The 23,264-nt window shown below is 36.3% G+C and overlaps 1 long non-coding RNA gene across 1 annotated transcript in view; it reads right to left on the reverse strand.

Moving 5' to 3' along the window:
- The window catches only part of LOC135416597 (uncharacterized), a 45,129-nt gene extending 23,230 nt beyond the window's left edge, over positions 1 to 21,899 (reverse strand). The window contains exon 1 of the long non-coding RNA XR_010431627.1: positions 21,774 to 21,899. This is a non-coding gene — a long non-coding RNA (uncharacterized LOC135416597). The remainder of the gene's footprint in view (positions 1 to 21,773) is intronic.
- Positions 21,900 to 23,264: the final 1,365 nt, after the last annotated feature.

Consider the following 23,264-nt stretch of genomic DNA (forward strand, 5'->3'; position numbering starts at 1 on the left):
ATGAATTGCATTTTCCTGGATAAACACAAATAAAATGAATAGACTTTTTTTCATTCCTCAAAATTTCCTTCCTGGTTTAATTCAAGTCTCTTATTCCTTTAAAAAAATACCAAATCCAGCTAAAATATAATATATTATTAATCATATCAATGTTACAAAAGAAAATATAGTGATTAATACGAGTGTGCTTACAGATGTTTGATCAGAAGCACTTTATTAATGTCCAAAATTTTGCCATTTTCTTCCAGTTCTAAAAGGCATTTTCTACAATGCTTTAATCATGAAGATTTGGAATTAAGAAAAATGACTAATACATAAATTCATGGGAAAAAATTTTTTGTTTCCTAAAACACTGCCATGAATATGCTATAATATTGGAAAATATATGAATTAAGAAAAATGACTAATACATAAATTCATGGGAAAAATTTTTTTGTTTCCTAAAACACTGCCATGAATATGCTATAATAATAACAACTCTGTGTTGGAAAATATATGAGTGAAAAAAAAAAACCAATTGAGTAAATAGAGTTAAATTTATAGAGAATTTTGAATATTGGAACTGTGTTACTACAGCTTTCAGTATTTCTAAGGAAAATTTCTATTAAAAAGTTCCATCTCTACATTTTATATACCAGTCAGAAAGAGAACCTATGAGCCAATAATACTTACCAGCCAACATAATTTTCAGAAGTTACAGATCCAGTTTTTACCAAATTTATTATTACTTGGACTAGAGACTCTAACCTTGACTATATATTTACTTCCCCATTCTTTGGGAATTCTGGAAGTTATTAGAAGTTTAGCCCACTTGAATACATGCTCTCGATCAGACTAACAAGGTTAAAATATTACAGCTATTTATTTCTCAGAGAAAATCAAGATTTCAAGAATTTTTGTGAATTTTTCTGTCTAATCAGGGAGTCAGAATGGCTGCTTTTGAACAACCACAACTAGCCAGTATTCAGCCTTTGGGAAGCTGCATATAGTAACATATTTGGGGAAATGCGTCTGCTCCCTCATATGTTGTGTTCAGAAGTAAACAAACCCATTAATTTGTGGAAAAAAGCATTCATAGAATCATAGAATCATAGAATCAGCTGGGTTGGAAGGGACCTCAGAGATCATCAAGTCCAATCCTTCATCCACTACCACTGCGGTTGCTAGACCATGGCACTAAGTGCCACATCCAGTCTTATCTTAAAAACCTCCAGGGACGGAGAATCCACTACTTCCCTGGGCAGCCCATTCCAACGTCTGATTACCTTCTCTGTAAAGAAATTCTTTCTAATATCTAACCTAAACCTCCCCTGGCACAACTTGAGACCATGCCCTCTTGTCTTGCTGGTAGTTGCCTGGGAAAAGAGACCAACCCCCACCTGGCTACAACCTCCTTTCAGGTAGTTGGAGAGAGTGATGAGGTCTCCTCTGAGCCTCCTCTTCTCCAGGCTAAACAACTCCAGCTCTCTCAGCCTCTCCTCATAGGACTTGTGCTCCAGTCCCTTCACCAGCCTCGTTGCTCTTGTCTGGACCCGCTCCAGCACCTCAATATCCTTCCTGAACTGAGGGGCCCAGAACTGGACACAGTACTCCAGGTGTGGCCTCACCAGCGCTGAGTACAGGGGAAGAATCACTTCCTTGGACCTGTTGGCCACACTGTTCCTGATCCAGGCCAGGATGCCATTGGCCTTCTTGGCCACCTGGGCACACTGCTGGCTCATGTTCAGCTTCTTGTCAATCCAAACTCCCAGGTCCCTCTCTGTCTGGCTGCTCTCCAGCCACTCTGTCCCCAGCCTGTAGTGCTGCAGGGGGTTGTTGTGGCCAAAGTGCAGGATCCGGCCCTTGGCCTTGTTGAACCTCATCCTATTGGAATCAGCGCAACTCTCCAGCCTGTCCAGGTCCCTCTGCAGAGCCCTCCTGCCTTCCAGCTGATCAACATTCCCCCCCAGCTTAGTGTCATCTGCAAATTTACTGATGATGGACTCAATCCCCTTATCTAAGTCATCGATAAAGATATTAAACAGAACTGAGCCCAACACTGATCCCTGGGGGACACCACTAGTGACCGGCTGCCAACTGGATGCAGCTCCGTTCACCACCACTCTCTGGGCTCAGCCCTCCAGCCAGTTCCTAACCCAGCACAGAGTGCCCCTGTCCAAGCTGTGGGCTGCCAGCTTTTTCAAGTGTATGCTGTAGGAGACAATGTCAAAGGCTTTGCTCTAACTTCAGTATCCAAAATCAAACACAATAGGAAATATATACACAAACCATTGTGCTTTGTTAGCTTTTTTTTTTTACTATTTCACAGGTGTAATGTCAACATAGCACTGCCTGGTGTTCTAGGGAGGGCTCCAGAAGACATCTGTGATTAGTCATGAAATAACTGCTTTAGGATTTCAGTAAACTGGAAAAGCTATCAACGTTTCTGAACCCTCTAATTTTGTCATAAGCTCCCGTTTAACAGACACTTCTATTTCTCACTCCTTGTTTTTTCATGATAGTGTTCAGTTGGCAAATTAATTGAATTTACTACAGAAAGTAAGGGAAACAATATTTTAATTGTGGCAAGATGTCTTTTTATTCCTCTTCTCTGGGAGGCTGTCTCTATGCATAACTGTTCATCATCCTCAAGGCAAAATGCTAAAATAGTTTGATCCCCTTGTTAAAAGCCCCTCAGTTACAACATGGAGGAATGGCCATAAGAAAAGTACCTGAGGGAAAAAAAATCAGACCTGCGACCATTTTTTTATTAAAAATAAGAAAGAAGTAAACCAAAATCTAAAATACAGAAATGGAAATGCTCAACACACATATGGTTCCCCTATCAGAAGAATTTATGAGGATTTGTACACAAAATTCTCATAAACCAATATACGCATCAGCTATGGTAAGCATATGTGCCAGTTGAGTGAAAATCTATTTATCCCTCTTTCCCAAAAACAGGTCGTGTGGACTGTATTTAATAAATAATTCCTTTTTTCTTCCTAGAAATACTGTTATAGAAATACTCTTTTAGACCCTCCAAGCTGTTCTAAAATTATCAGTGTAAGAGAAGGACAGCAAAAGTGCAAAAAATAATTAGGTTGCACTATCTAAAGACTTTGAGATGAATATGAAAATTAAATAAAGACATGCCTACATGTGCAAAATGGAGATTGTTTTTAGCAGCAAATTTATAATAATCCAAAATTATTAGTAAGTTCTAAGGAACAGCCTTAGGCCCATATTATGCACTATTCATTTTGCTGGTTAGTACTGCCTGACAGTGGTCATCCTCACCAAGATCAAAAGTCTACCTTGAGAAGTATCCTTACTTTGATGGTAGATACCAGTAAAAACTTACATAGAATTTTTTTTTTTTTTTTAAAGGGAGGGGAACAACACAAAGCTATTTTCCAGCTTCTGCAATGAGAATTCAGCCAACCTGAACTCAGTAGTACTGGTGGATTTCTTCTGCATTACTTGGGCAGCCATTTTGAACCCCTTTGGTAGCTACCTCATTCCTTTGACCTCTGCCGCCCATGGTGCAGTATTAACACTGCAGTTACACAGGACACAGTCCCAATGAACCCAAATATTTTTTTCCTTCATATAGCAGTTTCTTGTGTCAATATATATCTGCTATGAAAAGACAACAGTAGTACACTAGAAAGGTACAATGTCGGTATCCATTTTTAGGTAATGTTTGCCCTGAAAATCTCTCCCAAAACTTGTAGAAATTCTTCCCTACTATTACCAAAAACTGTGAGAGGAATGTCAGGGAAGAGGGTTTTTTGCCTATTAAGGCTTCTTGTATTGCTTTTTTAAAATCAGTTTAATTAAAATAAACTACAGGTACAAACATCATTTTCCTTGTGATCACATTTAATACTTGAAAATACCAACTTGAAAAATAGAGGCCAGGCACTTGCCCAATAAGACATGATTTATTGTAACACACCGAAAATTCAGTCTGTGATAAATGTTAACACTGAAAACAATTTCTATATTAATGTTTACAGATTTCAGTCTTTTCAATCTCTATAGATATCTATCTTCTTTATTCCAACAATTGTAACTGTAATAGTAATTTCATTTTCAAAAATTGCAAAAACATTGTTTTAACAGTGGCTATTGACAAGGATATATCTGTAACCAATATTATTGTGATTTTCTAAGATAAAAATAATTTATTTTAATTTTCCATGGCTCATACAAAGGTTGAAAGGGCAGTATTCATGACAGAAAGCATATAGCATATACAAGATGATAATTTTTTAATTCCAAATCTTTCTTACATTGTAAGCACTTTTTGGCAGATCAGAATTTAAAATTCTTACAAAGGAATGATAAAAAGCATTATAAGTAAAGTTTAAAAACTGCCAATTCAAATCAGCATGCAACATCAGTTCCTAGGAATTATACTGTTCTAGATATCTTAAAAGTGAAAACAGTAAGATGAAAATGAATGCAGTATTATGTGAAACAATGTAGTATTTCCATTTTGATTGTCAAAAAACCTGATCTATTGATTTCAAGTATTTTCTAGTTGCTTCATCTTAAGGCTATAACTGTACTATTCCAGTTAAAGAAAATGTCATCCTATTGTACAAAGATTTTTAAATCCTCTCTAAAGAAAGCATTTCATTTTTCAGAAAACAGTAGTTATTACTAATATAGCTCATATGTACAGCATGGAGATAAAAATAAGCACACAATTTTTAGTTTAAATAATTTGCTACCCAGCTATACTTAGACTGAAAAAAAAAAAAAAGCCAAGGTGCATAGATTTTTTTTCTTTACACTTTTGAAAGAGGCAAATGGCTGAAGTGAACAGTTCATAATAGAGATAAGGTAAGGAAATATAGACCTGAAATAAGCAAAGTTCATGAAAACAGTTAAGTAAAACGAATAGCACAGTAGGGACTGAATTAAATTTTTAAACGCACACAATAGAATACCTGTATACCGCAAGTGATTTTCTTCTTACAGTCATAAATTCAATGTACAGAAACAATGCATTGCAGAATGATGCACTTTATAGGGCTTTTTTCTTCCCTTCTTAAAATATAGAACTATTATGATTCTCTTGTGTGGATGATAAATCCAGCTCAAAATTCTACCCACTGTGAGTTCTACCAAAACATAGTGCTGAGAATGAGCTGTGAGAGAATGAATTATGATATACCAGTGGTTCGTGCAGCATGTGTATTGAAGACAGAAAGGAATGGAAGAGAAAGAAGGACACACAAAGAAAAAAATATTTTAAAGGTTATTTTTAAAAAACACAATAGTATTGGAAGTAATATTAAATAATTTTAAATTAATTAAATCTAAATCAAAAAGTGTACACCTTACAAAATTTTAAATTAAATAAGATGTCTATGGAAAGTATTCTATAAATAATGAAGGATGACTTCAGGTGTCAACTTTCAATAAATATTATTAAAACTATTCCGTAAATTGTTTTCTTCACAAGCAAGAGCTGATGAACGGTTAAGTTCCTCAAAGCTCCTATGCATCTGAAACTAAAGGATTTCAACACTTAGTTAACTCTGAGACCTCCGAAAGACAAATATTTAGACCTAAAAAATCCCAACAGCCCAAAATAAGGAAAATCAGGATAACAGGTGCATACTCAACATTCGAAATTATTGTAGACATTCATAATTGTAAAGAGTATTTGAGTGGGAGAGACTAAAACTCTTCTAAAAACATGAACCACTTGAAGCACTTCAGTAATTTTCAATTGCTTTGCAATGTGCAAGCAAGGAACCTTGATCACTTTCACAATGAAGCACTTAAGCTCTCTGATAATTTTACACCCTTATAGGCCACATATTTCTGGAACCCCGTCATTTCCTAGCTGAAGTGGTTTTAAAAATATGTGAAGTGCTCCAATAATTTTAAATTATTCTGTGCAATGCAAGCTCAGAACTCTGATCACCTCAAAATTTAAGAGCTTATAAAAATTTGAAGTAGCCCAATATTTCTGAATGATTGGGTATTGTGATTTCACTTGTTTTATAAAGTGCTTCCATTTGCAAGGAATTCTGGTGATAAACTGAAATATAGCTGTTGGCTAGCAAATATAGCCATGTAAAAATATAATATAATATTAAAAAATGATTCAGAGAACATGCTTATGCCCCCCACAAAAATCAAAACTCAGGCAGTACAATGAAAAGGAAAACATATCCTGAAACCCCATTTGCAAGCAAAGAAGAAAAGATCTGCCAGAAATTTCAGTCACAAACTACATGTACAGAAACAGCTAACATATTGAAATATACAGAAAGTACAATAAATCAAACACTGTATTGTTTCCAGGAGAGTTATAATTATTCATATGTCCAATAGCCTTTACAGATATATTTTGTGAATATCTGTAATGAATACTATTTGATCATCTTGTCAATGTGTAAGGTACTTAAACATGTCTCACTTTAATCTGTGGTCTTTGGATTTTTTTCTGGGTAATTTTTTCATATAATAAAATCAGACAGGAATATTGTCACTTATACTATGGATAATAATGAAAAATATGTTTTATTTCTGCCAGCATTTCTACTCAACAATATGCTGGTTTACTGAAAAAGTATTTTTATCTATTGAAATTTTGTAGATGGTTTACTATTCTGGAAGGGCTTGGATTTTAATTAATTATGCACAAAATTTTGGGGATAAAGATAATAGCTACCAGGTTTGCCCACCTATATATGGGAAAGTGAGGCTTCTGTACAGGTTGCCTTATTTATGTTCATAACCTATACAGAAAATGACACCCTATAGTAGGAATTTCAGCAGTGTTTGTCAGCTCCTATTTCAGTGGGTTCCCATACACACTCAGAAACATATTTTGCAAAAAATAATCTCACATTCAACATTCATTGTCCTCCTTTATACTTGCCTTTACCTTCCACCTTCTGCACACATACAGCAGGATTTTAAATTAGAGGGTTCACAGACTCACTGTTGCATTTTTCATTAAGTTCCCAATTAATATTTAGTTGAAGTCTGGCCGTGGACAGGAGGTTCCTCTCACTGTAAAGAAGTGGCTTGGGAAAAGACAATCTACTGAAGAAGTAGAGAAAACAGAGATGTTGCCAGGATTCCTGCCCTTTCCAGTCAGTGCCAGGAGCTATTATGATCATTGGCAGATATTTTGGTTAATGCAATGGTTCTGCTGTTGCATCACTTTCTGAAGAGCCTGAAATCCACTCAGCAGGGTGACCCACTTGTCTGCTAAAGTGTGTATATAACTTCTATTAGGATTAAGGGTAGTAATGTTCAGCAGTGGAAAAGCAGCTAATAAAGTATGTTACCCTTCAAGCACCTTTTTTCTAAACTTTTCCACAACTAGGTCAGAATTTCCTTCTCAAAGAAGCAAGGGAAGACACTGACATCAAACAGAGGCCCTCCTAAGCTACTTCAGCAAAAAGACTAATCATCAAACTGGATGAATTATCCAGACTTCAACAGAACTCTTGTATCTGAGAAAATTTATCATCTCCCATAAACAGCACATCTCCCGCATTTTTTAACAATAGTGGCTTGTAAAGAAGGAATAAAACAATTCATATGATCCCTCATATGAACAAGCAGAAAATGATAGCAAGTAATTCTTTTACTAAATTGATATCCAAATATTCTGGCATGGAAAAAAATTCATAAAAAGCTTAGGAATTTTTCTTCAGGTAACAAAACTGGAAAGAGAATACAACTTCTTTCTTTTAAAAAAAATTATTTATTGCTCTTTCTTACTATGCAGCAGTAGAAATATATGTTTTCTCTTTAGCTCTGCCTTCTTGGAGCAAGAAAAAATGAGTCTTTATTCCAGGAATTCTTGACATGATTCAATAATGAGATCTTTGTCCAAAGTTTGTACTAGAATATTCACTCATAAAACGTATCCAACTTCCTTTTTCTGGCTCCAGCTTTTAAGAGTAGAATATATTGATTATTAAGAGAGGTATAGGAATGCAATTACTGTTGGAATGAAATGTACTTTAAGCCTCTGGATGTGTATTTTCAAACATGGCCAAAGGTACAAGTAAAAAATGTTTTGTTATCCATTTTGCCTCTGAGATTTTGCACATCTCTGTTTTCTCTTGTGTGTTGACTTAAAGTGAAAGAAAATTGAGTCAAGAAAGGCAGACTGTAAAAGACCTAGTTTAACTTAACAGAAGCAATAGAAAATACAAATAATCTGAGCAGTGGAAGCTCTTTATAATAGAGATTTCAATCATCATGATTTAAGGAACTTTGATTTGGAATATGTTGGATCTGACATGCCATCAGGATGACTCATTGTGCTGAAATACATCATGTTTCACTATTATTGCATAATGTGACATATTGATATAATCAGATGAATTGTCAAAACAAGATGTCAAGTACGTGAAATTCAAATTAAGCAAAGTTTGGAAAAAGTCCTCAAAAGGGACTACATGTTATTACTTTAATTACATATTTTGCTCCATTTCTAAAAGCAGGTCTTTCTATATTAGTACCTCTTTGGACTTGCGTTTAAAATGTCTTCCCTTAATTTAGCCACACATTTTTGAATTAGAGTTTACATTTGCATGGCCACCTGACCAGAGAACATCCTCTCACAATAAACATATTATCCACAACAGTATGGGAAAGGAAAGTCCTTTTCTTTCCACAATTTCTCATCCTTTTTTTTGTATCTGCACAGTAGTTTTTTAACCTTTTTTTTTTTCCCAGTGTCTCAAAAATCTGCTAATGACTAACACTTCTAGAATAGTGCTGTAAGTGACCTTTTTGAGCACGGCATTAGACAAGATGACTGCCAGAGGTCACCTCCAACCTCAACCATTCCATAATTCTGTGAAAAACTCTAGCTTTAGCTTTGAGTTTCCATCTGTTTTCTAAAACCTTTGTAAACATTTGAAAGAGCTGATTCTAATCTGAACTCCCTTGCAAAAACAGATGTAGCTGATATCCCGCTTCCATACTCCCAATACATCATTCCTTATAAGAATAGTCAGACTGATATGGAACAGACCACTGTTCAGACCTGAGTATCTGTGGCCTTTTCATTTTGCCAAGTAGTTATACAGGTTTAAGACTGCAGTACTCCTTAAAAGACTTTCTAAACTCATAAGAGGTTCTAGTTTTAACAGGAGTGAATCCTTCAGGATAGAAAGCAGAGAGAGAAGTCTACATTGTGCTCGTATTCTGTCTCTCCCGCAAGAAAAGCCTCTCTCCCAGGTAGGTAAAATATAATACAACATGTCCAGTTTCTTGGAATTATAGAGGTTTTGAACATACTTAAGGATTCCTCCATTGTCACCTGTGTCCATGTCAAGACTGGTTTCCTTCCAGAGCAGTTCCCATGGCTCATTGGTGCAGCACATCTTCCTTTGACTGACATAACTGTGAATAGTGTGCTGCTTTTACTGTAGAGAAAATAAAGTTTAATCCACACAACAACTGTCCAACCTCAGTCCTCATGTTAAAATCCTAGGTAGCATCACATTATTACTATAGTCTGAAAAAAATGTAGTAGGGCTTTAAAAAAAATAAAATCCTGGTACATAAATAAGCCAAAAACATTTTGAAGCATTTTGTTTTGAGTACTTTTAATACATAATGTTGTTTTTTTTAAAAGCTACAAAATACCCCAAAAGGATATAGAAAATAGTTTCTTGCTGAACAGTAATACAATTTCCACGCTGAAAGACAAAAACTCCCTATCCTGAAATACTGCTGGTTAATTCAAATCCTGCCTGAAACATGGCACACAGTAATAATGATGACAACATTGAGTCCAATAATACAAAAATCAATAGAATGCATTGAACTGCTATCCAAAGCAAATCTAGAATGTCATTTGGATGATTATTAATTAAATTGACACCTGCTAAACTAAATACAAATGAACTAAATACCAACAAACTTTATTTTACATGGAAAATTAAAAAGATTAAGTAACTATTATATAAAGTACGCAGAAAAGTAGAGTATATGATAGTACTAGCATAGAATCCTGACAATTTTTATGCCTTAGGCTTTGAGATATTTAAAGGAAAGAAAAAGTGATTGTATAAATTGTATAAATATAGCTTTAGAAAATGATCTTTTAATTCTTATTGATCACAGCCTTGGCATTCAAAATCTAATTATACTAAAAAACTCTGCTATATCCAGTGTACTCAGAAATAATTGCCTGAAATTAATCAGCACTCCAAGCACACCATTCCTAATTACAAACTGATCTTTGTAGTGCTTCTTACACATTTTGTTGATGTTTTTAAACATGACCCAACAAACCTCAAACCAAATCATAATTTCTAGATGACAATTTTGTGGCAAATAATCAGGCAAATAATCCGAACACAAAAATTTCACTAGAAAGATATGTTTTGCTTGAAATTTGTTTAAAAATTAATTTGTTAAAAAAAACCCAAACAAAACAAAAAACCAAACGATCCAGAAATATTCCTTTCTAATCCCAAAATATACCTTCTTCAGGAAGGCTCTTTTTCTGTATGCTATTTTTGAAGTCAATTTCTCCCCCTTATTAATAATATTACAGACTGAGGTTGCCTAAATACTTATCTTAAAACAACAGTGTCTTGTGCTTTTTAAGAAGATACCAACTGTGAAAGCTAAGAGCTTTTTACACCTTAAATAGGCAAATTTCCTTTCAGGGGAGAGGCTTAAACCTGGTTTAATATAGGGATATTCCTGCTTACCTCAGTGATGAGCAGGTAGAGTTGTTACCTTGATCACTCTAATGTGTTTTATTTAGTAATATAAATTAATAGGCTGACACTGAATGTTTTAAGCGCGTCAAGCAAAGCTAATTTCACAGGGTGTTCTTCAAATAGAATAAGGAGTTCCATGTGGCCTACGTAAAATAACTGTGGCTTATCACCACAGTATGTTCACAAACATGCAGCAGCACCACTGTGATTTTTTGTTCTTTATTTAAGTTCAGGTACAGAAAGCTTTGCTAGTTTTCATCAGTATGTGAGGAAGAGGAAAGTATGTGAGCATAGAAGTCTAGTAAAAGAGAAATTAAATCATAGTACACCAGATATGAAAAAAAAATTATAAGAGATTTCAGAATTTTTGCCATTGTGAATTGGAATTATTTTCCAAGTTTTGACATCTTTTGTGGATACAGAAAATAAGTCCACTAACACATGATTTGCCTTATTAAGGGCCAAGGACCTAAGGAGAAGTAAAATGGTGGAAACACCCCAGTGTAAAATTTTTTCAGTTATATCCAGCAGAACTAAAATCATAGCCTGAGAAAACAATTATTCTTTAGGTTGCAGTTAATAGGGCTTGACAGAGAAAATAAATCAGTTGCCCCAGCTATTTCTCAAACTGAAGATTTGCCTTTAGATAAAACTTAAAGCATAGATGAAAATGCAATAAGGAACAGGTAGTTACGCTCACAATCACTTTTGTCTACACTGAACATTGAAGTACATTGAAGCACTCTCATTGCTCGTGCTCTGGACTCCCTGTCCACTCTACTCCAGTCAGTGTAACACCATAAACTTGAACAATTTCACAGCAGATTCTTGTAATGACTAGCATCAAAGTTACACATTTTCATTAAAAAAAAAAGGTACATTCAGCTCCAAGAGTCATTCAAGCTCTAGGACGTTCAGTTTAATCTTCTGTGCAGGTGTTTCATATTTCTTATATACCCATTTGAAATGTTCAGTGAAGGAAGTAATGTTTCCCTCAATAGAAGATTATTTAGAAAAGCAGCACATTGTAAATTCTCTTTTTAGTAGTCCAAGAAAGAGTTGATGCAGTAAATAAACTTCTAGTTCTAAATTATAAATATCCTGTGACAGGTGTGCCTTTAATTGCCGAACACAAAAACTAGGTCACTTTAACTGAAAACAATTGAGCCCCAAATTTGCAAATTCAACATTAACTAACTAAAATCCCTGGCTACTCAAGGTACTGTTTTCTGAGTCTTTGAATGAATTATAGAAAAGGTAAGTGCAAGTATAGTTTCCTTTTCAGATTCAGCAAGAAAAAATCTGTCTGTCTGTTAAGAGACTGACAAGATCCTTCACCTTTCCTTTTTTTCGGGTGTTTATCCCAGAAATCTTGGGAAAGGCATTCCATAATCTGTAACACTATTGATCTAGAAAGCAATCATGAAACCCTTCTGTCTTTATAGACAAAGATTTCCACAGACTTTAAACAATGATTTCACAGTATCACAGAATGGGTCATGTTGGAAGGGGCTACAATGGGTCATCTGGTCCAACCTCCCTGCTCAACCAGGTTCATCTTAGAGCACATTGCACAGGATTGCATCCAGACTGTGCTTGAATATCTCCAATGAAGGAGACTCCACAACCACTCTGGGCAACCTGTTCCACTGTACAGTCACCTTCACAGTAAGTTCTTCCTCACATTCTGATGGAACATCCTGTGCCTCAGTTTCTGCCCATTGACTCTTGTCTTATTGCTTGGCACCACTGAGAAGAGCCTGAGTCCATGCTCTTAACACCCTCCCTTCAGATACTTATGGATATTAATGAGATCCCCTCTCAGTCAATCTCTTCTGAAGGCCAAACAGATTCAACTCTCTAGCCTTTCCTTGTAAGAGTCCCTTGATCAACCTTTTTTTCCCTCTGCTGCTCCAGGAGCTCCATGCTTCTCTTTTACTGAGAAGCCCAAAACAGGACACAGCTGGGCCTGATGTGAGGCCCGGATATGGTCTCATCAGGGCTGAGTAGAGGGGCAGGATCACCTCCCTCAACCTACTGGCCATGCTCTTCCTAATACACCCCAGGATACCATTGGCTTTCCTGGTGACAAAAACATGCTGCTGGCTCATGGACAGCTTGTTGTCCACCAGGACCCCCAGTTCTTTCTCTGCAGAGCTGCTTTCCAGCAGGTCATCCCCCAGCCTGTACTGGTGCATGGGGTTCTTCTCCCCCAGGTGCAGGACCCTGCATTTAACTTTCTTGAATTTCAGACAGTTCTTCTCTGCCCATCTCTCCAACCTATTGAGGTCCTTCTGAAGGGCTGCACAACATTTTGGTCTATCAGCCAACCCTCCCAGCTTTGCGTCATCAATGAGCCTCCTGAGGAGGCACCCTACCCCTTCATCCAAGTCATTCATAGAAACATAAAATCATAGAATCAACCACGTTGGAAAAGACCTCTGAGATCAAGTTCAACCCTTGATCCACCCTAGTGCCATGGTTACTAGACCATGGCACTAAGTGCCACATCCAGTCTCATCTCAAAAACCTCCAGGGACGGTGAATCCACCACCTCCCTGGCAGCCCATTCCAATGGCTGATTACTCTCCCTGTAAAATATTTCTTAATATCCAACCTAAACCTCCCCTGGCGCAGCTCTCTTGTCCTACTGCTGGTTGAGTCAGAGAAGAGACCAACCCCCACCTGGCTACAACCTCCTTTCAGGTAGTTGGAGAGAGGGATGAGGTCTCCCCGAGCCTCCTCTTCTCCAGGCTAAACAATCCCAGCTCCCTCAGCCTCTCCTCATAGGACTTGTCCCTTCACCAGCCTTGTTACTCTTCTCTGCTCCAGCACCTCAATATCCTTCCTGAACTGAGAGGCCCAGAACCAGACACAGCACTCAAGGTGTGGCCTCACCAGTGCTGAGTACAGGGGAAGAATCACTTCCTTGGACCTGTTGGCCTCACTGTTCCTGATCCAGGCCAGGATGCCATTGGCCTTCTTGGCCACCTGGGCACACTGCTGGCTCATGTTCAGCTTCTTGTCAATCCAAACTCCCAGGTCCCTCTCTGTCTGGCTGCTCTCCAGCCACTCTGTGCCCAGCCTGTAGTGCTGCAGGGGATTGTTGTGGCCAAAGTGCAGGATCCGGCCCTTGGCCTTGTTGAACCTCATCCTATTGGAATCAGTGCAACTCTCCAGCCTGTCCAGGTCCCTCTGCAGAGCCCTCCTGCCTTCCAACAGATCCACACACCCCCTCAACTTCATTAATAAGTTAAACCTTATTGGGCCCAATATTGAACCTTGGGGGACACCACTAGTGACAGAACTCCAGCTGGACCTTGTGCCACTCATTATAACCCTCTGGGATCCGCCATTCAGCCAGTTCTCAATCCACCTCACTGTCCACTCATCCAGTCCACATTTGCTGAGTTTGCCTATGAAGATGCTCTGAGAGACCATGTCAAAAGTCTGGCTGCATTTGAAGTAGTCAATATCCACTGTTCTCCCCTCATCTATTCAGGTAATTGGTTCACCATAGAAGGAAATCAGTTTCGTCAATCATGATTTACATTTAGTGCATCCCTGCTGACTACTCCTCGTAACCTTTTTGTCATCCACATGGATAGAGATGGCCTCCAGAATAAGGCACTCCATCGCCTTTCCAGGGATTGGGGTGAGCCTGACTGGCATCAACTCACATTTGAATCACACATTTGAACACGTGTAATGTCTTCCCTCAAAGTCTATTTCTTGCGAGTATGGTCCATTTTAATTTACAATGGAAATTAAAGAGAGAAACTATATAGCTCATCTATGATGCCTTCCCAAGAGTACTGTTAGGCTGCACTGCTACCTACATGCAACCAAAAAAGTTGTTCTAAGTGGTTTATAAATAAATGCTGAGCTCTTGACCATGGAATAATTTAAAGTTACTTACATATCATTCTGATATTCTTGCATTACCACAATTTTTTTGTTAATTTTCTCAATTAGTTTTTTTACTCAAAGAATACCTCCGAAGCACACTCAAAAAGGTTTTCTTAAATCTTATGTCAGCGATAGCCTGCATAATTCTTTCTGACACATTTTTTTAGTGGTTTTAACTGCTCAGAAGAGATGGTAACAGCCTTTTTATCACATATAGAGATTATGATAACTAATGAAAGGTAAAAGTGTTATTAGAAAACATAGAACAATAAGGAAAGAAAAGGCTACCATCTGGAAAGACTGTTGGATCTTTGAAGCCTAAATCCTTTGTAATTTCTTTATAAATATGACTGCTGTTTTAAGGGGAATAAACTCACATAAGATTTAGCTAAAATTGCTGTTATCTGAAGGCACTTGGGTGTCTAGAGTTGCTTGATCATTCTGACGTTCTTAATTCTAGTGTGCTTCAACTTTCTCATTTAAATATCTCTTCCCATCAATCATTAGTGCTTTCCTTCCTGGGTCATTGAGAGCATAATACTTCATTGTGTCAGCTGAAGGTGTGCTGACCTACTTTTCCTGGTTAATTTCAAGGGTAGGATCAGATGTTCCATTGCTTTTAGTAATTGATCTAACGATAGATCTTTACTAGAGCACCCATGACATGGTCTGAGGGGCATTCCAGGCATCACTGACTTCAAGGGCATAATTGAAATGAAAAATTCTCCAATCAATTAGGTAACTTGACTGCATAGTCTGCTCTTGAAAATTATTCTTTAAAAAACATATTGCTTTTCTTTGACAAAAACTGGGGATTAATGCAGAAGATCATATGAAAGTTGCTACTACCTTTTGGTATTTAGTATTATTTTCAATGTTAGAGGCACCTTAGCCATTTTAATTTTACATTAACTACAAGAGGAAAGACACAGTGGTAAGTGATAAGGTGTAAAACCAAAAAGGTGATAAAACAAAAGAATCATCAATCACAGCAAAAACAATACTTTGCCATAGAAAGTGCAAACAAATAGTTCCAAACAAAATAATCTCTTAGGAGTGGACTTCTAAACTGGTAAAGAGGAGATACACTAGTCAATTTGTTCACACTTGCTTCTTCTGGCACACCGCAACATTTGATTTTTCAGGTTGCACTCTGAAGTGTGGTTTCATAAAGTGTTACTTCAATGTGTGCACTCCCATAGTTAGAGGACATACACATCTACCAGGCAAGCTTCAGATGTGCCTGGATTTTTTTTTCTATTTTTTACTATTGGAAATGGTATCATATTATTACCAGAAGGCAGAAATATCTGTCCAGTACACAACTACAATGTGAACAAGACTCTCATAAATATATAAATAATGTACAAGTAAAATACAAAGTGTAGCATATCTAGATAGCTTCTGAAATGTATAGATGTTTAGCTGTTGTTTTTCACCTATTTTCTATTATTGCAGATAATGCACATCATACAGTTATGGGAAACAATGAATTCACACAGTGTCTATATGAAGAATAAATAGCATAATTCACACAGATAAGTACTTTCAGATGTTCTTTTCCTGTATTAGATTGCCTGTTTTAGAAAAAATGGTTTTTTGACTACTAAAATTTGCTTTCTAGAATTAATGTCTGGATAAATTGATGCAATGTTTCAGCTGTGGAAACATTGTGCTGGCTGAGCAATAATAATAATTAAACTCAATAAAAATTTCTTCATTTAAATTCTTGTATAGAATACAAATAAAAATATGTCTGTACAGAAAAATCAAAATATATATGTTTACAAAAAAGTTACAGTTTACTTAATGAACGATTTCTATTAAAGCCCATAATGAAACTTTTTCGGAAGTCTACTGTAAAAATTCAAATTAAAATTTAATATTTTCAAAACTATATTCATGATGTTTGTCTTTGAATATAATATTTAAAATTATAATGAAGAGTGTTCGAAACCAAAATAATTTCAAGTTTCTGCAAGTGTTGTTTATGCGATCTGCGGATGGAAACAAAAGTTATGGCATATGTAACCAATCAAAATAGCTGAAGTTTCCTATACTTACAATATGATAATCCCCATAATCAGATCACAAACAATCCTGTGGTTGCAATATAGTCACATAAAATTTGGTTGAATAACTCTAAAAAAAAATCACATAACAAAAGAAGGCTAAATTTATCACAGAGTACTTCGCCTACTGCACTTGAAATATATTACATTATAAACATACTATGAATAAGAAATAGTCCTGTATTATATACATTCACATTTTTTGTGATGCCATTAGACACCACAGGTTTCTTAGAGTGGACACTAATGAAGAACTTAAATGAGACAATTATCTTCCATTTTATTGAGAATTGGCAAAACAATAACAACCACCACCCAGAAGACAGACATATGTCAGTCTTGGAGCATTTGCAAAGATTTTCTGGGGACTGACAAGGGACAACATGAAATTCTGTGACATTGTGCTGAACTGAGAAAATAAAACACAGGGATTGCCAGGGACAAGAAAAGCTCTAGAAAGGATAGCCCTGAGAAAGAATAATAGAGAATGATTGGCGGCAATGGTAATAGGCAAAAAAACAGTAATGGTTTTTAAAGAGATCCTTTCTATTTGTGTGATTCCAACTGTAACTAAAGAAACAGTCTGTGTATCTAAGGACCCCAATCCAGGAAGAATGAATGAATTCTTCAAAGAGGGATGTCTCCACTATATTATCCCTACTGGAACAACTGTTAATACTGATACTTTTGCTAATTGCCTGGGTTAAGTCACATAATTTTGTAGACAAAAACTTTATCTGAAAAATTTTTCATATGTATGAAGTTAACTACTTGTATACTTCTTCAGAAATTCCAGATGGACACCAAGATTGTTTAAAAAAATCTCCTAAAAATAGCAACCTGTTTTTCTTCATTAGCTACAGGTAAAGTAATCAGAGTTCATTTTATGTAGAACGCAAAAAAATTCCTATTTAACTTACTTCCAAAACACATAGACCAGATGGTATGACATCTTTACATGCACTCTCCTTAAATCACAGTTACTAAATATCTGATAAATTTTAGCATGAATTATGTTTGGATGTTTATAGTAACTGAGTAGAAAAATCATGAAATAGTGGAAGTTGGAAGTTGGTGATCTCTCTGGAGATCACCAAGTGTCAATCCCCCTGCTCACATAGTTTCAGCTATAGCAGATTGCCCAGAACCCTCTCCAGTTAGGAGGAGACTCAACAACCTCTCTGGGCAGCCTGTTTGGCTGTTTGACCACCCTGCTGCTGACCAGGGTGCATCAGGCACAGCATTGCCAGCCTGTTGAGGGAGGGGATTGTCCCACTCTGCTCTGCGCTGGTGTGGCCTCACTTTGAATATTGTGTGCAGTTTTGGGGCACCACAATAAGATATTAAGCCACTAGAGAGTGTCCAAAGGAGGGCAATGAAGATGGTGAATGTCCTTGAGGGGAAGTCATATGAGGAGTGGCTGAGATCCCTTGGTCTGTTCAGCCTGGAGAAGAGAAGACTGAAGTGAAGCCTCATGGCAGTCTGCAACTTCCTCATGATAGGAAGAGGAGGGGCAGGCACTGATCTCTTCTGTGAGGTAACCAGCGACAGGACCCAAGGAAATGGCCTGAAGTTGTGTCAGGGGAGGTTTAGGTTGGACATCAGAAAGAGGTTCTTCCCCCAGAGCATTGTTGGGCACTGGAACAGGCTGCCCAGGGAAGTGGTCACAGCACCAAGCCTGCCAGAGTTCAAGAACCATTTGGACAATACTCTCAGGCACATGGTGTGACTCTTGGGGATGGTCCTGTGCAGATTTGAGAGTTGGTCTCAATGATCCTTGTGGGTCCCTTCCAACTTGACATGTTCTGTGATTCTGTGAAACGTTGCCTTTGCATTAGTGATCAAGTATTTCAACAGGACAAAAGGAAAAAATAGCGCACCAAGAAATAAAAATAATCCACATACAAAAAACCACACCTGTAAACAACGTTTATGTTTTTAAAATTCCTTAAATATGTTGAAAAATATATCAAAAAATAAAGCATTTTTACTTCACTACTGAATGCCTGAATATTTTATTAGCCCTTAGCAAGGGGACCTCGCTAGCTCTAAAACATTTACATTCTATGAGTTTTTTTAATACTGTCAAATAGATCTCTCTTGGGAAGTTAACTTCAAATACACATAATTATTGACAGTATTGGTAGTACTATTAAAATAAATCTAGAAGATGTCAACAAATTTCTTTAGTTCTTGAAGCTGAACTGTACTTTTATACATCAGCAATATGACCTAATGAAGCATCCCGAAAATGAAGATCCATGGCAAGTGGTGATAGAATTGGGATTCTCAGCTTGTCTGAAGTTACAATGTCTGCTTCTTCAGAACTTCTACTTGGCTATTGCAAAGGCAAGACAAATTTACAGGTTTTTTAATATAGTCACCAGATTTTATGTGAACAAATCACAACAGTATATCTCTCACATCAGTTGTGGCTATGACTAGACTTGGTATCAATTTCCCAATGTTTGCCAATGAGAACATCTTTGAAGTCATTATTCCTACTCAACCATTAAAAGTGTTACAAATTTTTGCCTCAGTCCATGCAGATGAGGATGCAGAAGACAATTTTCCACAAAATACTGCTGCTGAATACATTAAGTATGTATAAAGACAATGAAAAGAAATAAGAACTTCCTTCCCAGCTGAATGTTTTGATGTCTTCAGCTGACAGGGAGGATGGCCTTCCAGAAATTTCCTTGAATCTCTGCCTAGAAGCATCACTTTCATCTTATGTTTATCATAAGCCAACTGCTTTCTCTCAGACTGCATATATATCTTCCAGGCACTTCCATATAGTTATGGAACTGACAAAAATCAGACTTTTAGAAATAAGAATACTTTAAAATATATTTTTAAATATTTAAGGAATGCATCAAACAGAAAGGGGGGGGGGAGGGAAGGAAGGAGGAACATGTTCTGGTAAAGTTGGCAAGATAAAACTTCTAACCATGCTGACTTTTATTAAAGCATCTCTTACTGGTTTATTGGTGGGTATATATTTTTAAAATTAGGCAGTGCCAAAGGCACTATGTTTGTGTTCTTTGAAGATGATACAACCAGATATAGTAGACTTTATGTTAGAAATAAAATATTTTTGCAGGAGAAACTGCTGCTAGCCAAACAGATTTCAGTCTTCACATCCTGACTCAAGCTTTCTGGTGTAACCACCAACTTGTATGATTATCACTGTTTATTTCACTGTGTACCTTCTGAGTTTTCTTTAAATATATATGAAGACATTACTGAGGATCTGATTCAATAAAATGTATGTCCAGACCTTCATGCCCTGGAACCTCAAACAATGCTGCAAAAGCTGCAGAAATGGGACATATTTTCTATTGAATTGGGTACAGAGAATGCTCATAAGTTTTTTGTATTGATTTTTGTAACAGCCAGCAGTGAAAGACACAGACAATATTAGCTTCCTCCACTACAGGCCTGTGGATTTCACTTTCTGCATGCAACAGGGCATGGAGCAAAAACAGGCAGCAACAAATTTAAAAAGAAAGTACAGGCTAGTTTTTATTCCGCATAAAATCAAATGTCTACCTTACTATAAGAAAATAATTTTCAAGATAGAGACCCTACTATGATTAACAAATTAAACAAGACTCAAGTGTGGTCTTAACTGCATTTTTTAATTGATTTTACCTAATATTAGCTCTATGTGCTGATGTTTGCAGCCTACATAAAAAGACTGCAGCCCTGAATCACAAAAATAAGTAGGACATTACAAGAAATCGAAAAAAATCTTATTTGCATAAAAAAAAAAAATCACTCAAAAGCTAAAAGTTCAAATTTCTCAACTACTGTTCTACTAAAACTGTTTTGGGGTATTTTTATGTAAGATAGACAAGACTAAAGTAGCTGTTCTTTCCCCTCAATTACAGTGGCTTTCTGTTAACAGTACCAACTAACCCCATCCATATTTTCAACTTTCAAGATTGTGTTGTAGCTATCAGAAACCCAAGTAATCTACTGCAAAGCTACACTGAGCTCAGTTATCTTCTAAGTAACCTGTGAGCATCAGCTGCCCGATCCTGGCCTACTCCATGTCCTGGTTTCAAAACCACAACTGCACCTGAAAGATGACCAAATAATGCCGTACACACGAATTAATTTAAACATTTCGAATTACTCAGCATCAATAGTAACACCTATGGAACATGGTTCCTGCCCTTCTAAACTGAATCAGTAAGATGGTAGATGTGCTGTGTTACCTCCTAACAAGCTTTGTAAAGAGATTAAAAGGATCTCATAAAGAATGAACAAAGTTCTGAAAGCTTAGAGAACTTGATTTGAGATGAAAATTTCTTATTTTCTGTATATGCTGCTACAAGGCACTGAGTCAAATACTGGGCTTGTATAACAGATATAAACTTTTAATAATTACAATGTTGGTCAAAGATTCATACTATGGAATGTGAGACAAGAATAAAACACTAACCAAAGCCTTGCCCGCACCCCTCGCCCACCACCCCCCTGAAATACAAAACCAAAACTACCTTAGGCATACTGAAATCCTGTTTGCTTTTTCTAAAATAGACTCCAATAGGATAAACATGCATTTCAATTCTCATCCAAGGAATTTCTCTTTTAATATAAATGCATAAAATCCTCGCTGTATAAGAGAAAAACTGGAAAACTACTCTAATTTGAATGTTTAATTGTAAGAGGAATATCAAATGTGCAAAATTAACTTTCATATTCAAAGTCTTTTAACATAATGAAGATACCAATAAGATTTTAAATCTGAAATTCCTAAACCTCTTTATGAGTTCCTTGTAGTTTTACAACAGCAACCTTTAAAGAGTTGGTATAAACTTTTAGTAAGAATAAGTGTACAGAAAATGAGAGGTAAAGAAAGCCTCCCTCGGCATTCTCCCATAGTTTAGAAATGAGCACTATGTAAACAAAAAATGATCATGTTTGGCAGTTGCACTTCTTTAAAATTGTTATATTGTGTTAATAGGGACCAGTTGCATTTTCTAAAATCCTTAAGACTTAAAACATGGTTTCACTCAGAGAATACCTTGATTGCAGCAGAATTAGAAGCAAGTGTAAGATTACATACCTCTCTCCATGTTGTAAGAGCTTTGGATTTTTTTTTTAATAATTGTAGAAGACTTTTTTTAACTCTTTCTCCTGTTCAGGATTATTTGTGCATCATGTTGAGAGCCATGGCTTAGATACTAATTTTTCTTCTAGATGCAAGAAAAAAAAAGAAGAAAAAAAAGTAAACTTTCATTCTGTGGAGTGAATATTTATAGAAAATAACTAATGCAAACAACTATTTCGTTATTTTTCAGACAATATATACTGTCAAAGATTTGTTTTACTTCAGCCATACTTGCAGTTATGAGTTTTTGGAAATATGAATCTATATGGAGTTGTAGTGTAATTCATATATAAAAAGATACTTTCAGTTTTTAAATTAAAGCTTGATCTATAATTGCATCTGGATCTCAAAATCAGTAATATAAATCCACTTTTTCAAATTTAATTGAATACTTGCTTGACTAAAACTTATGTATCAACAGAATTTTTTGCCCATCTACTTGAAAAGAGCAAGAGAATGAATTTAGTCATATAATGCTTATATAATACATAACCTTTATAAAAAGGTAATTCAAGAACTGTAAAAAGTTTGATTACAAGTAGGTTTTATATTACTAAATAAACAGAAATCTCACCATAGTATGGGACAGATTAAGTCCAAATTAGAGCTTAAGTTCTTTGAGTAACATTTTATATGTTATATGATTATTACTTACATACAGACTTTCTCATTGATGTTCCTGTTGATTAAGTATTTATGGTCACTGCTTTTTACTGCTCTAACATCAACAATGTCCAGGCCTGTTACCCTTTATTACATACAGTCAGCTGATGTACTATATAGCCACTGGTCCATGACAAAAATGGACTGTACAATCAGAACAGTAAGAAAATCAAGTTGATATAACTAACAATTTTTGACATCTGATTTTGATGGAAATAGGACTATACATTTAAATCATCTGTATTCAAATACTAAAGAGGAAAATTTATTCAGAGTTTGTAATATTTTTTAAATTGCATATCAAGAGTTAGATAGAATTTCCGTATCCCATGAGGAAATTTTCAATATATATAAAATCCAGCAGTCTGCTACTTTGTCCTTTTGGACTTCACATTTTGTTTTTGACCAGTGAAGACCTGTGTGCAATCCTTCAAAGAGGATTGATGGCTGTGGGAAGAGGAGAGGTATCTATCCTTAACCAGAACAAGTCCCAAGAGGCAACTACTACATCTTCTAATACTTTATTATTGGTTAATTTGGGGGCTTCTTTCACTCAGATGAAATAGCTAGAAGGATGTCACTGCACAAATCAATACCTACTGCCTTGCCATTGATGTGCCTGCTACCTTAAACAACAACAGCTGTGTCTATGATCATCTCAGAGTTGTTCAGGATACTAATTGTAGTAAGCACACTACTCCTTCTAACAAACAGTCTGGGAAGATGTTGGCCTTCTAATACATACTTGAAGAGCTTGCTGCACACTCTCCAGTAGCCTTTGCC

Source organism: Pseudopipra pipra, chromosome 1 (assembly GCF_036250125.1).
Source record: "Pseudopipra pipra isolate bDixPip1 chromosome 1, bDixPip1.hap1, whole genome shotgun sequence".
NCBI lineage: Eukaryota > Metazoa > Chordata > Aves > Passeriformes > Pipridae > Pseudopipra > Pseudopipra pipra.